Source organism: Maylandia zebra, linkage group LG4, assembly GCF_041146795.1.
Source record: "Maylandia zebra isolate NMK-2024a linkage group LG4, Mzebra_GT3a, whole genome shotgun sequence".
NCBI classification, from domain to species: Eukaryota; Metazoa; Chordata; class Actinopteri; order Cichliformes; family Cichlidae; genus Maylandia; species Maylandia zebra.
In genome coordinates, this window is record NC_135170.1 from 12,310,922 (window position 1) to 12,326,623 (window position 15,702).

Genomic DNA, 15,702 nt, shown 5'->3' on the forward strand with positions numbered 1-15,702 from the left:
ACATCATGGTTGTAAACCGCCATGAGTCTCCCATCAAAGTCAAACTTATAGACTTTGGCCTCGCATGTCCTGCGTCTGCAGTGATACCTGGTGACTTTGTGGGGACGGTTGGTTACTGTGCACCTGAGGTTATGCTTGGCCTTCCTTACAATGAAGCAAGTGACATGTGGTCTCTGGGGCTGGTGGCTGTGGAGCTTGCTACAGGGGTGCCACTCTACCCTTCGGAGAATGACTATGATTATCTGAAATTCATCATAGAGACTCAGGGTCAGCCACCAGATCATGTGCTAGACTCTGGCGTCTACACTGAAAACTATTTCATTGGAGACAAATACAAGCAACAGCGCTGGACATTTAAGACGGAAGAACAATATAAAGGCTCTGTTCCAGGGACAGGACATGAATCCCTGGAGACAAGATACATAATACTTACACGTCTGGATGACCTCGAACAGCTAATGATGTTTAGACGAGGACCAGAAGCTGGCCAACGCTTATTTGTCAGCCTAATTAAACAGATGTTGGCCTTGGATGCACACCAGCGGATAACACCCTCTCAGGTTCTCCGGCATCCCTTTTTCAGCCCTGGCCTCTCTAAAAGGTTCCCATGTATCAACATTGAAAGACCATACTGAATCAGTCTCCAGCATGGCATCTTCCACCCTGGACAAAAGTGATAAAAATACAAACTGGGGTTGGAAAATGACATTAACAGCAAATTACAATGCAAAAATTAATTAAGCTGCTTCAATAATGATCACTTTGGCTTCTTTTTTTTAAATTTTCACTCCCCCCACCCCAACCAGTCGTGGCAGAGGGCTGTCCCTTCCTGAGCCTGGCTCTGTTGAAGGTTTCTTCCTTTTTAAAGGGAGTTTTTCCTTCCCACTGTCGCTAAATGCTTGCTCATAGGGAAATCTTCTGATTGTTGGAGTGGCCAAAACTCTAGGGGAAGTAGCAATTCTTGTGAAAATTTAAAAAAAAAAAGCCTACCAATCTTCAAAGCGCAGCAGCGGACACCTTACCATCACATCAGTCCTTCAATCAGACCTAAAACACCACCTTTACAGAAATAAATTCCATACAAATTGGAAATAAATTGTGTTATAATTGTTCTTTTTGATTGTTTATAAATATATAGTGCTACCCTTCAGCCTCCTAGTAGACATACCTGTGTTATGAATGTGAAACTCCTCTGATTTTCAGAAAAGTTGACCTCTGACCTTGAAGTCAAGGTCATTGAGATTTAAGCTTCACAGAGATTTTCAGTAGATGCAACCATGGTATTGACTTGAAAATTCTACACTATCAAAGACTTAGGTGCCCACAGCACCTCGCCATATACAAAAGATTTTTCTATTCATTTATGTATTATTAGTTTATTTATTTCTTCATCCCGCTCTCTCTCTTTTTTTTTAATTCACCTTTCTGTTGCGATGCTCTGGACATTTCTAAACCCCACAAGTTCAGCCTCAATTTTCAACCCAATTTTCCTATACTTTCACTTGAACACGTCCAGCCTTCACCTCTCACCGGTCCTCGTCCCCTCTTCTCACAGCTTCCTGTGTGGCCTCCCAAATCAAACACAGGCCCAAATCAGCCGTTTCTTCTTCTCTGTTCATTCTCTCTTCATCTTTTCAGTCTTTTCTTGGCGGTTAACTCCCAGCATGGCAAATATGAACTCAGACAGTCCAATGCAGTGCTTTCACACAGTCATGTCACTGGTACACTTTCCAGCTTGTAATTCAGAGCACATGTTCCATTAACATACATGCTGCTGGACCCTTCAGTGTTTTAGGTCAGTTGTACTGTCTTCTGCCTGCTATTAATTCTTCAAATCTACGGTGTTGTTCTGTCTGTCTTCTGTCTTCATCAGGAGATTGACTGTCCTTTAAGCTTCTTCTCAGGATAAGGGCAGGATGAGAGGTGAAGCTGTAAAGTTTCAGCCAAAGCCTGGCCTGTTTGTCGTTCCAATTATGTTAATCTATCATTTTGCCGCTGTACTCATCTGAGGTTGAGCCAAGTCCATGGGCACCTGTATTAACACACTAAGACATTTATTTAATATCATTTTCATTACTATTTCTTAGCACTTTCACTCTCTAATTCCTCTGTTTTCCTTTTGAAACGTCTCTCACAAGCTCACAAGCTATATTCAGACTTCCTGCTTCACTTCCTGCCAGACACACACACACACACACACACACACACACACACACACACACACACACACACACACACTCTTCACTTTACTGGATTTTCATCCATTTCTACAGCCTAATCAAGCTCTTATTTTATGTTCACACTCTATATACCCTCTGTAACTCTACTAATTCTAATATAAAAAGAATGCACCCTCAGCACAGAAAAACAGAAAAGTCAGTGATGTACTAATGTAGCAAAAATAGGAAACATTAGAACTGTAAATGTTTTCTTCCTTGTCTGCAGATTAACAGTCCACAGGTTGGGTGCTCGCACTCTGATTCGTTCCCTGGAGATGAAGGAGAGAGAGCTCAGAGGACAGCAAGATGGAGGAGTGAAGGAGAAGGTGGTGCAGCTCAGTGTCCAATCAGGAGTGAGCAGTTCTTTTGTTTTGTTGTTTTTTTTGTTGTTTTTTGTTGGTTTTTTTTGGCCTGTCCCGTTTGGCTCTTTTGCCATCAGAATTGTTGTCTAAAGGCAAAGAAAGATGCCCAACGGATTTACTTTACCAAACTGACCATCCCAGCCTTGCCGTAATGGTCCATTTGATTCACCTTTTATTGTTTATTTTATTTTCACTTACTGAATACGGGACAGACTTGACTGGGGGAAAGAAGGGGAGAAAGAAAGAGGGAAAGAGAAACAGCTGAGAAGAGGGACGGGGGAGAAGGGCAAAAGACAAAAACCAACAGAACGGGCAGAGAAAAAAAAAATGCATATATCAATCACCTGGATCACCTGCTGAGAAAGAAAAAAGAAAGCAAGCAGAAGAGAACAAGAGTAATAGAATAAACAACATCACAATGATATATGGGAATATGACAGTAAATACTAAATGTTAAACATTATTGTGCAGCACATAAGATCAACAGAACACAGTGTGCTTTGAGGTAGGAGCCAAAAAGGGTGTAGTTTGTGGGTGTGATCACCCGTGTGTACACCTGTGAGCATGGACGCGCTTGTTTTTTGTTTTTTAAAAGGTTCCTTCATGTAATAATCTGCTAGAGGGTGTGGGGGGGCCACAGCCCCATCCTCCAGGGCGTGAAGCAGGTGTGGAGGAGTTCAAAACTCCAGACATCCAGAGGCCCCCAGAACACAAGAGACCAAGGAAGACCAACAGAGGGGCAGCCGCGCCACTGTCCCGGAAAGAGCTGAGGACAGTCCCAGATGAGGGCTCACTCAGCAGCCGCGGAGCAGAAGCCAGAGGGAGTTGCAGTGACGCGCCCGTGAGCTCCGCCGGCAGCCAGCTGTGCCTGAGTGACCGAGCCCCAGGCCGAAAGGCCGGGGGCACCCCACCTCCGAAGTGGCCCGAGCGAGCCCCAGGCTCCAGGCCCCGATAAGCGGCCGCCAAGGAGTGAGCCGGTGTGTACCTGGACGCCCATCCCCGGACACAAAGAACCACCAACGCACCGATGTCTGAGGGGGTCCGCCACTGGCAGGGGAAGTGGTGGTAGGGGGAGATAGGCCTCCAAACCTTGGAGGGCCTGAGATGTCCCCAGAGAGGTGGCGCCTGACACCCAACCTGACATATAGACACAGACATACAGGCACACACAGATACAAACATCCATTCCCACCCTCATGCTCTCATATGCACTCACTCCACACTCAACCAACGTGGAGACAGACATAAAGAGACGTTGTACACACGATCACACTCCCCAAGCGTACTCTACAAACCGGGTCTAGGTGCCCCCGCCCCTGGAGGGGGGAACTGCACCCAGACCCAGGTGGTGTTTCCCTTTTCCCTGCGGTGGGGGGAGGCAGACCGCCCCGACTCCGCAGCAGCAGGAAGGCTCCACACTCCAGACCGCAGTCGGACGGCCAACTCCTCCTCCTAGTCCTAGCCCCCCTGCTCCAGCAGGTCGCAGAGAATGGGGGTGAGAGAAGACTCCAAACCTCCCTCCACCCGCTCATTGTAATGTTGATGCATGTGTGTTCTAAGGTGCATTTAAAACCCAGGAGGGCTTGGAGCTACCTGCCAGAGAGCAGCAGGTAAGCGCATGGTCCCTCCTGCTAGCCCTCAATGTCTACGTGTATTTAAAATTGAGAGGTGGGCAACGATGCCAGGGGTGGGGTGTACACCCTGATGGTACTTTGGACTCCGTGTATCGTGCCCACCCCCAAAATCCTATATGTATGTGTAATGAGAGTGTGAGTAATGTGAATGTCTAAGTTGTGGGATAAAATTGAGGCAGAGGCAGCCAGAAGGGGACAGAGGGGGGGGTAGCCTCCTCTGCACCCTGGTGACATACCCCTACTCCAAGGCCCTGCATGTGTGGGTGGTTGTGGTGGAGCGGGAAGAGGGAGGCAGCTGGAGATGGGGAGGGAAGGAAGGGAGGGGCAAGTGACCCCTCCCTGGGGCCAGCTCCCCCGCTGACCCCAGTAGGCACCCCCATACTCCGCGACCCGCCAGGGAAAGGGGGCCCAGGCCCATCCAGACCGGGCCCAGTGCAGCAGCGCCGCCCGGCCCCACAGAGCCCGGGACAGTCCACCCAACCCCACCACAGAGAAAACTGCACCCACCCCACCATCCACTCATCTTCCAGACTACATAAGACAATAAACACCCAGGCTGAGATCTTCCTCCACCTCTCCTGTATCTCCCCCTCCTGCAGAGGGAGCTCCTGAGGAGAGGAAAGCTCCTGCAAGATGTGACAATCTCCCCCACCAGTTGAAGAGCCCCCCAGTTGGCTCGACGCACCGGCGGCACCCTGCTCCAGGGCTGGGCCCCCATGCACCCACCCGCCCACAACCCCGGCAACACACCAACCAGGACCCAAGCCCCCGAGGCCCGGTCCGGGTCCCAGCCCAGAGACGGAGCGCCCCCAGAACCTCACGCCCATCCCGGACCCACCCAGGGGCAGCCAGGCTACCAGGTCAGTAACCCACGTCCGTCAGCACAGACCCTCCCCTAGCCCCGCTGCACGCAGCCGCGAGGAAACAGTCACCTGAGAGCCAACAGAGCCCCTAACCGGACATGACCGCTACCCCGGGTTGAGCCCCCCAAGGAAGATGCCTCCGGGGAACCCCCCGACGCCCTAAGCCTGTCCCTACCCCCACACCAATCACAACAGTGAAGGCGGGACCAAACTATGACCCCCCACCCCCACTAGGTGATGGAGCTGATCAAAGGAGCCCAGAGCAATTGATCTGATGTGGTGGCAGAGGCTGTATCAAGACTAATGTAATCTAATAGATAATTTCTATATTGGTTAGAATTAAGATTATTTTTATTTTTCCAGTCCATGAGGACTGTTTTCTTGGCTATGCATAGGGCAGTGAAAACCATATGGGCGATATTCTTTTCTGAAGTGACATTATCTAAGCTGCCCAACAAACACACTAAGGGGGAAGTTGGAATGTTACATTTCAGACACTTCGATAAGTCTTCACATATCTCGCGCCAAAACTTCTGAACTGGTGGACAGAACCAAAGAGCGTGGATATAATTGTCCGGTGAATTGGTTTGGCAGTGTGAGCAGTTGTTGGTAGACGTAAAGCCCATCTTGAACATCCGATGACCTGTATAGTGCACTCTATGTAATATTTTGTATTGAATTAATTGAAGACTGGGATTTCTAATTAGATGAAAGGTTTTTAAGCAAATCTGAGACCAGAAGTTTAGGTCTAAGTTAACTGATAAATCCGCTTCCCATTTTGCAATAGGAAGTGATATTGATTCATCTGTTTTAGAAAGCATTCTGTATATTTTGGATAGTAATTTGGGGGGTTTAAGAGTAAGAAATTGAACCACACTTGGTGGTGTTTGTAGTTCAACTTGACCCGGTTTAAATTTCTTTTTTACTATGGATTTAATTTGTTGATATTCTAAAAATCTTTTCTTGTTGATCCCATATTGTGTAACTAGTCCGTCAAATGAAATAAATTCTGTTCCTTCTAGTATATGTTCTAAATATTTGATTCCTTTACCACTCCAATCTGAAAAGTTTATCATATTATTGTTTTGTAATATGTCAGGGTTGTTCCAGATAGGTGTACGTTTGCATGGGATTAATGAAGACACCGTCAATTTTAGAAACTCCCACCATGCTGTCAGAGAAGAGCTGATGTTGATGCTTTTAAAGCATTCATGTCGTTGGATGTTTGAGCTGATAAATGGTAGGTCTGAGATCTCTAGATTATTGCAGAGTGCTTGTTCTACATCTAGCCAAGGTTCATCTAAGAGGGTGTGTTTTAGCTATCCTGAGATAAACTGAAGCCTGTTGGCTAAGAAGTAGTGCTGAAAGTTAGGCAGTTCTAGTCCTCCTTTATCCTTGGTCTTTTGTAGTGTTTTTAAGCTTATACGTGGGGGTTTATTTTTCCAAAGGAATTTGGACATACATGAATCTAGAGATCTGAACCAATCTTGTGGCGGTTTAGTTGGGATCATTGAGAATAAATAATTTATTTTTGGTAAGACCATCATTTTTATAGCGGCAACCCTTCCCATGAGTGATATGGGTAGACATTTCCATCTAGCCAGATCATCTTCTACCTTCTTTAAAAGTGGGATATGGTTTAATTTAGTTAGATCTGCAAGCTTGGGAGAAACATTAATACCTAAATATTTTATATTTCCCGATTGCAGTGGTGTAGAAGAGGAATTATGGAAGGAGCAATTAATCGGTAGGACTGTAGATTTTGACCAGTTAATTGAGTAATCTGATATTCTTGCAAAAGAGTTTATCAATTCAATCACCCCAGAGATATTGGTTTGTGAATTTTGGAGAAAGAGTAACACATCATCCGCATAAAGGCTGATTTTATGTTCCACGTTCTTGCATTTTATGCCCTTAATTACTGAATTCTGTCTAATTGCTGCTGCTAGTGGTTCAATAAAAAATGCAAATAGTGAAGGGGAGAGTGGGCATCCCTGCCTGGTGCCCCTCAAGAGACAGAAGCTGGAGGATGTCTGGTCATTTGTTCTAACACAAGCTGTTGGGGAATTATATAATATTTTTAACCAGTTTATGAAAGAGGATCCAAAACCAAATTTGTGTAAAGTTGCAAATAGAAATTTCCAGTTAACTCTGTCAAATGCTTTTTCTGCATCTAAAGAGAATATTGTAGTTTCTAGGTTTTTACTGTATGAGTAGTGTATCAAATTAAGTAATCTACGTGTATTTGTTGATGAGTGCCTACCTTTTATGAAACCAGTTTGGTCAGGATGAATTAAGAGGGGGGTTATTTTCTCCAGTCTCTTTGAGTGAGCAGTTCTTTCACCACCTTCATTGCTGTCAACAAAGACAACAGAGAGGCGATCCAAGGACCTCTGCACCGCAGATATATTCTACCACCCTGTGAGGTTTGTTTAAAGCAAACAAAGCAATACCATGAAACTGTTAACAGCAGGATGTCAGAGTCAATAGAGAGGACTCAAAAGAGCAACTTCAAATCAAACTATTTATGTAGTAGGTGTTTCTTTGCCAATGTCTTTCCCCTGCATTAGAAAGTAATAAGCCAGATGGAAGTACAACACACATCTATGCATTTCTATAAAAACTGACCTGCCCTGAACTTATAATCTCTCTCTCTCTCTCTTTGTTTTTCCTTAAAGTGATGGCTGTCCATTCTTCCTGTAAAAGGTGTAAATATAAACCTGAATGAATGGGAGTAGAAACTGTGTGTGCGCATGAAGACATGCTTGTGTCGCTGAGATTTAACAGATTTATGTATGTTCACGTAGCCAAGTGATAATCATATATAATAATCACTGAATAGTAATAATGTTATTGAACAGGTTAAACATTTAGATATCACAAAAAGTTGCAAAAAAGCAATAAAAAAAACCCCACACACAGCTGTGAAGTCAGCTGCACATGAATAACATTAGTACAATGACAACTTTAATCAGAGTGAGTTCAGAAGATCCAAAAGTGGGACACTAAAAACAAGCTAGTGAAAGCAAAAAGTGACTTTGAAAAATTTATTTCATAGAATTAAAGCACTGATAGGAAAAAAAACTAAACATGAGAAGAATGGCAATCCTGCAGCGACCAATCAAAGAAGACTGTAATGGCTGCATTGTAAAGAAGTGAGTGAAGAAAGCTGATTTTTTTTTAGTTTTTCTGAGATATGCAGAGTTTTAACGAACAATTTGAACACTATTATTCATTTACATTATTTGTTCTCAACAGAGATGGGCAGTAATGCGTTACAAGTAACGTGTTACTGTAATCCGATTACAGGCACTTGCCCTGGTGGCCATTCTTTCAGTGGGCATTTCTCAACAACAACTACAAACACTAGTGAAGTGAATGGGCATTTAATTAAATAATGAAACATTTAATTCAATAATTAATGGCATATTTAATTCATTCATTTTGTCACTCCTGGCCCTCCACACCTCACTGCCATGATTGTTTGTGTAGTTATTGGATTCTAAAACTACTAGAATAGAATAGAAAACACATAAGATGCAGTCTCTGTTTTTTCTTCACCTTATTAATTTGAACTGAACTGAAATAAATCCGTTCTTTTCTGTATGGTAATGACTAGGACCTGTCCCAGCTGTCTCTGGTGGATTCAGTATTGTCTCCAATGTTTCTGATAACTTCCAGTTTGGGAAGTTTCCCATGCAGGTGAGGAATGCAGTGACTGACAGACTACCCCTCCTTCATTTAGGACCCATGCCAAACACTGAGTAAAGACTTCCTTGCATTAAACCTGCATAGCTGTTTTCACATTTATAACAAATCACCTAAGTGACCGGCAGTGATCGTATAGTTAGTGCTCTGAGTTGTTGCCTAAACAAGCCCTCTTCAAATCGGAGTTACAGCAGAGAGAATATGGCACTGAAGCAATGATGACAGCTTTAATAACCTATTTTATCTTCAATTATTCTTGTATGAAATTCTCTTAAAGTAGCAACTGAATTTCAACCAACTCAGCTAGCTCTGCATATTTTATTTCCTCTGTTAAAATAAAATGTTGCGGAGCCCAGCTGTAATTGTACCTTGCATTAATATGGTGTATTATTGATGGTGACACAGCACTGCTTAGCATGTCGTCCTGAATCTCAGGTGTGCCAATGACCTGTGCAGTATATGAGGCACTAAAATCCTGGTGGATTTCTGGGATACGAACAGGACGGAGTCATGTGAGCTCTATCAATATTGCACCACTTACGTCTCAGACCTGTATGTATGTATTTATGCACTGAAATCGCGCTGTAATATCCAGTTAACTGTTCACATTTGTACTCTGTTTTTCCATTTATTATATTTTTTTCATTAATTTGTCTGAAAAAAGATCCACGTAGTAACCAAAGAGAGCCTAAATCAATGGTCTCTAATAGCAGCCAAATTATAAGAGCTTTCATTAGTGATGGTGAGATGAAGCCTTGTGATGAACTGAAGCTTTCCATCCAACTGGTCGACTCATGGTTCGAAGCATTGTGACGATTCATTGGCTCTACTGCGCCATCAAGTGGACGATTAAAGTCAGACAGGCTCAATGATTATAATGATGTGATGTGTAAACCTCTAAACTTAATAAATAAATTGTTTTCATGGTTATTTATCCCAAATATTGTCTCAGTATGTCTGATACAAAAGAGAAAGTGGAAACTATCAGGACAGAGTTTGGTATGATTGTGTAACTGTGTAATCATGCTTATGTACATCTGGACAATGACACAAACTAGTGTGTGGTGCTTCACTTTTTAATAAACTAAAATCAGATTATAAGATCTGTGGTGTTGTTGATTTATATTATGGTACTTATCATTTGTGATATTTATTACTGTGTGCATACTTTATTAGGAGAGATGAGATTAAATGTTGTCAGACAAATATTCTCTTCCTTGCTGGTTCCATCGAAGGAGAAATGTTCAAGTAAGTATGTAACTGGGACGTAATCCAATTCCACAACACAATGTGACGGGGAATCAGCTGTGTTTTGCTGCCCAATTTATTTAGAATCTGGTGCAAACCGGCGAGCCAGTTCCTGAATCAGTCACGTGGTACGGACTGCCCGCGAGGCCTCGAACATCACTGCATACGTAATCAAAGCAAGCCTCGATACACGCTTTACAAAACTACCACGAGATTACCCGACACACGCTTCAAAGCTTCGACACACAGGAGACATCACTACTGCACACAGCCTTCACACGACAACAGGTGCACCACACTGCTAAGTGTGTTTTGTGTTTAGAGTTTTGCTAAATGGGAGACTGAGCTTTGAATAGTGTTTAAGATTTTGGCAACAGTGGGACTGATTTGATGAAAGAGTTTTCATAGTTGACAGTTTAGTTTTTACAATGGGGTTTAGTGTTTTAGCAATTCAGAAAAACTCTAATACACCTGTGCTTTTCCCAGCAACTCAGGCTTTTACCCTGCACAGTTTAAGGTATGATAAAGCACTGACCTTATAAATGGCACAAAATACACATTTTAGCTGGGAGCTGGTCATTCACAGGGGAAAGGCTCCATTGTACAACAACAACAACAGTAGTAATAGTAATAATAAATTATTATTAGTCAGGCAAGTATATCATATACCAAACATGCTTCCAAACTAATGACATTTTTTGCATTCTTCACATCAGGTCAAAATGTACTTTTTTTTAAAAAGTGACTGGCACTGCGGAAATGGATCTACAGCACCACTTAAGAAATTTTAAAGAACTTCTAACAACTTATTTACAGCTTGAAATACGTGTATGACATTTATTACACACAGATTCAGTGAACCCAATCCAAAGAGGAAGTCTGGAAGTCCGCCATTTTGAATGTAAAATGACATTTTGGCACAGTTTTAGTGTTTTCCAGGCATCGCTGGTTTACACGTTCGCCTGCAAAGTGAGAGGTCACTGGTTAAATTCCATTTGGTTACTTCAGGAACTTTTTGGGGTTACTTCAGAAAGGGACATCTTTGTCAAAGCCATGTTTGTGGTGGAATTTTGATCATTTATCACTGGACATAAGATTTTCATCTCTAAAAATGTATTTTGTCCAGTCTGTCCCAAACTTCACACTTTTGATGACAGTCTGGCGACGACTACATGCCAATATCTGGTCACACATGGTGCCACAGTTCTCATATAACATTTTAATCAAGACTACCCCACTGTGATTGAAGTATTTCTTGCAAAACAATCATAACCAAACAAAACCTTTCCTGTTCTGTAAATGAACAGTAGGACAAAATGATTATTAGTCATTGCGGAAAGCACAATTAATGTTTTTGTTTACATCGTTGGAACGAGGAAAAATTCCCCCACCACAAAAACAGAAATACTCATGAAAGCAACCTGTAGTGCAAACACGAGGGCTGAATTTATTACTTCCTGCACTAGAAAGCTGCCGATGTTGCTGATATGGATAGATCACCAGTCTTCCTTGTCTTTATCTTATTATCTCCTGTTGAGATGTTGCAGCAGAAAATGCAGCCTGGCCTGTTGAAACATTGTTTTTTTTTAGTGTTTCAACTGAAAAAATAGAATGCCTTTGATCCAAATGGAATGCATCTTGTGAAAAAAGGTGACATCTTGTGACATCACAAGATGATGACATAGATCCTTTGTTATGTCATCATCTTGCTGAGAGAAAAAACCCTTAAATAGGAGCTTTGCTCTGTTAAACTTTAATGCTCAACGGACCTTGACCTGACAGCAAGCAAACCCTTTTTGGAGAGTTTTGAGAGAATTTTACTTAGCAATTCACCGACCAAGCCGACACATTTCACCATGTCAGCTCACCCATCCTTCAGCTCAAATGAGCTTGGATTAGTTAAAGGGAGCATTTTGGGAAAGCACTACAAGGTAGAGGCTTTCCTCGGAGAAGGGGGCTTTGGTATTGTAGCCAAATGTCGTGATACCATGACTAACCGAGCTGTGGCTATTAAAGTGAACAAGAGCCGCCCTGATATTCTGCAACAGGCGAAATTGGAAATTTTCATCCTGGAGCAGCTGCGAAGGTTGGATTCAGATGCCGCCAACATTGTTCAATGGAACGGCTTTTTTCACGACGGAGAGCGGGTTTGCCTGAAATTTGAACTCCTTGATCAATGCCTGAGGGACTACATATGGGACCGGAAAAACCACTGTCTCCCCATAAGCGAAGTCAGGCCAATTTTAGGTCAACTGACAAATGCTCTGTCCCACCTGGGTTCTGTGGGAATGGTGCACGCTGACCTCAAACCTGGAAACATCATGGTTGTAAACCGCCATGAGTCTCCCATCAAAGTCAAACTTATAGACTTTGGCCTCGCATGTCCTGCGTCTGCAGTGATGCCTGGTGACCGTGTGGGGACGGTTGGTTATTGTGCACCTGAGGTTATGCTTGGCCTTCCTTACAATGAAGCAATTGACATGTGGTCTCTGGGGCTGGTAGCTGTGGAGCTTGCTACAGGGCTGCCACTCTACCCTGGAAATGAAGACTATGATGTTTTGAAATTCATCATAGAGACTCAGGGTCAGCCACCAGATCATGTTCTAGACTCTGGCGTCTACACTGAAGACTATTTCATTGAAGACAAAGACAAGCAACAGCGCTGGACATTTAAGACTGACCAACAATTTCAGTATGAGACAGGATATGAGTCCCTGGAGACAAGATGCATAAAACTGACGCGTCTGGATGACCTTGAACAAATAATAATGTTTAGACGAGGACCAGAAGCTGGCCAACGCTTATTTGTCAGCTTAATTAAACAGATGTTGGCCTTGGATGCACACCAGCGGATAACACCCTCGGAGGTTCTCCGGCATCCCTTTTTCAGCCCTAAGAGTTCCCTGTGCATTGACATGAGTGCTGAAAGATCACAAAACCCTGTGGTCTTTCAGCACCCTTCAAACTTGGAAAGCAAGAGATCACAGAAAATCAACTGCAGTTTTCAAAACTCGGTTGAATTTTCTCAGCAAGTATTCGTCCACACATCAGCCAGTCCATCATTCAGCTCAGATGAGCTTGAATTAGTTAAAGGGAGCATTTTGGGAAAGCACTACAAGGTAGAGGCTTTCCTCGGAGAAGGGGGCTTTGGTATTGTAGCCAAATGTCGCGACACAACAACCAACCAAGCTGTTGCCATTAAAGTCAACAAGAGCGACCCTGATATTCTGCAACAGGCACATGTGGAAATTTTCATCTTGGAGCAGCTGCGAAGGTTGGATTCAGATGCCGCCAACATTGTTCAATGGAACGGCTTTTTCCACGACGGACAGCGGGTTTGCCTGAAATTTGAACTCCTTGATCAATGCCTGTGGGACTACATAGGGGACCGGAATAAACAGGGTCTCCCCATAAGCGAAGTCAGGCCAATTTTAGGTCAAATCACAAATGCTCTGTCCCACCTGAGTTCTGTGGGAATAGTGCACGCTGACCTCAAACCTGGAAACATCATGGTTGTAAACCGCCATGAGTCTCCCATCAAAGTCAAACTTATAGACTTTGGCCTCGCATGTCCTGCGTCTGCAGTGATACCTGGTGACTTTGTGGGGACGGTTGGTTACTGTGCACCTGAGGTTATGCTTGGCCTTCCTTACAATGAAGCAAGTGACATGTGGTCTCTGGGGCTGGTGGCTGTGGAGCTTGCTACAGGGGTGCCACTCTACCCTTCGGAGAATGACTATGATTATCTGAAATTCATCATAGAGACTCAGGGTCAGCCACCAGATCATGTGCTAGACTCTGGCGTGTACACTGAAAACTATTTCATTGGAGACAAATACAAGCAACAGCGCTGGACATTTAAGACGGAAGAACAATATAAAGGCTCTGTTCCAGGGACAGGACATGAATCCCTGGAGACAAGATACATAATACTTACACGTCTGGATGACCTCGAACAGCTAATGATGTTTAGACGAGGACCAGAAGCTGGCCAACGCTTATTTGTCAGCCTAATTAAACAGATGTTGGCCTTGGATGCACACCAGCGGATAACACCCTCTCAGGTTCTCCGGCATCCCTTTTTCAGCCCTGGCCTCTCTAAAAGGTTCCCATGTATCAACACTGAAAGACCATACTGAATCAGTCTCCAGCATGGCATCTTCCACCCTGGACAAAAGTGATAAAAATACAAACTGGGGTTGGAAAATGACATTAACAGCAAATTACAATGCAAAAATTAATTAAGCTGCTTCAATAATGATCACTTTGGCTTTTTTTTTTTTTAAATTTTCACTCCCCCCACCCCAACCAGTCGTGGCAGAGGGCTGTCCCTTCCTGAGCCTGGCTCTGTTGAAGGTTTCTTCCTTTTTAAAAGGGAGTTTTTCCTTCCCACTGTCGCTAAATGCTTGCTCATAGGGAAATCTTCTGATTGTTGGAGTGGCCAAAACTCTAGGGGAAGTAGCAATTCTTGTGAAAATTAAAAAAAAAAAGCCTACCAATCTTCAAAGCGCAGCAGCGGACACCTTACCATCACATCAGTCCTTCAATCAGACCTAAAACACCACCTTTACAGAAATAAATTCCATACAAATTGGAAATAAATTGTGTTATAATTGTTCTTTTTGATTGTTTATAAATATATAGTGCTACCCTTCAGCCTCCTAGTAGACATACCTGTGTTATGAATGTGAAACTCCTCTGATTTTCAGAAAAGTTGACCTCTGACCTTGAAGTCAAGGTCATTGAGATTTAAGCTTCACAGAGATTTTCAGTAGATGCAACCATGGTATTGACTTGAAAATTCTACACTATCAAAGACTTAGGTGCCCACAGCACCTCGCCATATACAAAAGATTTTTCTATTCATTTATGTATTATTAGTTTATTTATTTCTTCATCCCGCTCTCTCTCTTTTTTTTAATTCACCTTTCTGTTGCGATGCTCTGGACATTTCTAAACCCCACAAGTTCAGCCTCAATTTTCAACCCAATTTTCCTATACTTTCACTTGAACACGTCCAGCCTTCACCTCTCACCGGTCCTCGTCCCCTCTTCTCACAGCTTCCTGTGTGGCCTCCCAAATCAAACACAGGCCCAAATCAGCCGTTTCTTCTTCTCTGTTCATTCTCTCTTCATCTTTTCAGTCTTTTCTTGGCGGTTAACTCCCAGCATGGATGCACATGACACTCTTTTGATTGGGAATCTACACCGGTGCTAAATAGAGCATCTAAGTCATCACTGTCAGAAATCGTAACAGTTTGTGAATAGCTCACATCAGCATCGTCTTGTCTTACAGGAATGTATCTGACTCGATAGTCCAGCATTGATAACTTCTGAAGAAATGTACGCGCTAGATCTTTCTCAGATGTGTCATGTATCTGTTTCACAGGAGGACATATTTTAAGTAAGTCTGCTGGTGACATCTTTGTTTTTTTGTCTTGAAGGTGAAGCCTGCTGAGAAGTCCTTCAATGTTTCATGTACATTGTCCTTTTTTTACTTGAGTCACTGACTGCTGCAAGAAATAAAGCACACTTAGGAACTGACAAATTCTTAAGACTGTGTGGGATAAACGTTAAAAAACAAATAAATAAATAAGTCAATAATGAATAAGTAAATAAAAAAGATTCTGACCTTATCCTCGCTTACACTCCTTGTCATATTGGAGGTA